Here is a 1,462-nt window from a genome sequence, read left to right on the forward strand (position 1 = left end):
CTCATCAGCACCACCAGCACCTTTTCTTCCTGCTGCCGCCGGGAATCATGAAGTCAGAGCGGAACAGAGGCTCTCCTGCGGTGCACAGCGTCCACCTGCCCAACCGCTACTGTCTAACGAGGACAGGTACAATCATCCATGTTTTTTTCTTTTTGCTCCACCTTTTCATTAACTGTATGTAGGACACTGCTGACTCTGGGATCGTTTTTAATTAAGTGGAAAGTCAATTCTGGTGTCTTCAATGTTTGTGTTTTTTGCAGTGACTTTTTAAATGTAATTCCTGCTAAATGATTTCCTATATGTGAGGCTTGAATAAATACTGATCTTTTAATGGGCGCTCCATGCTGCCTGCATCCTTTTTTAAACTGAGCCGGTCTGGTTTGATCCTCCTCCACAGTAAACACTCTCTCCACACTTACGTAAGGTGATTGCGTATTTCTCACCAGCGCTTTGCCACTTGTTGCGCAGAGCTTCATCCTAGAAAGATGCTGGGTGAGAGTGCAGCTTCTCCTGCAGCTTCTCCTCTACATCTCATAACCATCGCGTTTCTGAAGCTGCAGGAAGTTTTGAGAGCAGATTAGGACATTTTATCTATTCAGATAATGCTCATCTGTACATGATTAAAATGTCAGGCTTCCTATATAGTTCAATCTTTACATTTGTTTATAGATGGGGGACTTTCTGGATTATTCAAATTTGTTATATACAGAGGATATTACGGAAGAGGATTAGGGCCACTAAAAAAAAAAAAGTTAACTGATTTTTAAATTCTATTTCAGTTTAACATGGGAAAAAAGTCAGAATTTTGACTTTTTTCTCAGAATTCTGACTTTAATCTTAGAATTCTAACTGAATTCTGACAATAAAAAAGTCAGAATTCTGAGATTAAAGTCAGAATTCTGAAATAAACTGAAATAAAATGTAAAAATCAGTTAACTTTTTTTTTTTTTTCACTGGCCCTAATCCTCTTCCCTAGAATATACTGTTCTAACAGGAACATTTACCAGCAAAATATCCACATTTTCTAAATAAAGACTAACTATACTTTCCTACAGCCTTTGCTAACAAATAGACGCATATATTTAAACATCCCTGATTTCTAGATAAAAGGTATAGTGGATAAACCTCAGTTTTGAGTTCTGGCGCATAAATCAATCATCATTGTCATTATTTACCTACTTTTATCAAACATTCTGCATAAAATTTAATATGTAAATACATTGATTATTTAATAAGTTTTTATTAGAATAGTTATCTATGATTTCACTGAAGACTCCTAGATGACTTGCAGAGACACATATTTTTCTCTTTTAAAAACACAAAATCTAATTCTGAAAAGAACATTAATTCTGTACTCATCATCTTTGATGTTAATATATTAAAGGAATAGTACACCCAAAACATGATTAGCCTTCATTTTCTACTCACCCCCATGCTGAACAACACTCTGGAGTACTTTTTT

The 1,462-nt window shown here is 35.6% G+C and overlaps 1 protein-coding gene across 1 annotated transcript in view; it reads left to right on the top strand.

The window, feature by feature from the left end:
- LOC107095951 (syntaphilin-like) overlaps nucleotides 1–1,462 on the top strand; it is a 6,439-nt gene continuing 4,977 nt past the window's right edge. The window contains exon 1 of the mRNA XM_015392346.1: nucleotides 1–126. The gene's annotated coding sequence lies outside the window, so the exon portion shown is untranslated. The remainder of the gene's footprint in view (nucleotides 127–1,462) is intronic.

This window comes from Cyprinodon variegatus, unplaced genomic scaffold (genome assembly GCF_000732505.1).
Source record: "Cyprinodon variegatus isolate N-32 unplaced genomic scaffold, C_variegatus-1.0 Scaffold587, whole genome shotgun sequence".
Taxonomy (NCBI): domain Eukaryota; kingdom Metazoa; phylum Chordata; class Actinopteri; order Cyprinodontiformes; family Cyprinodontidae; genus Cyprinodon; species Cyprinodon variegatus.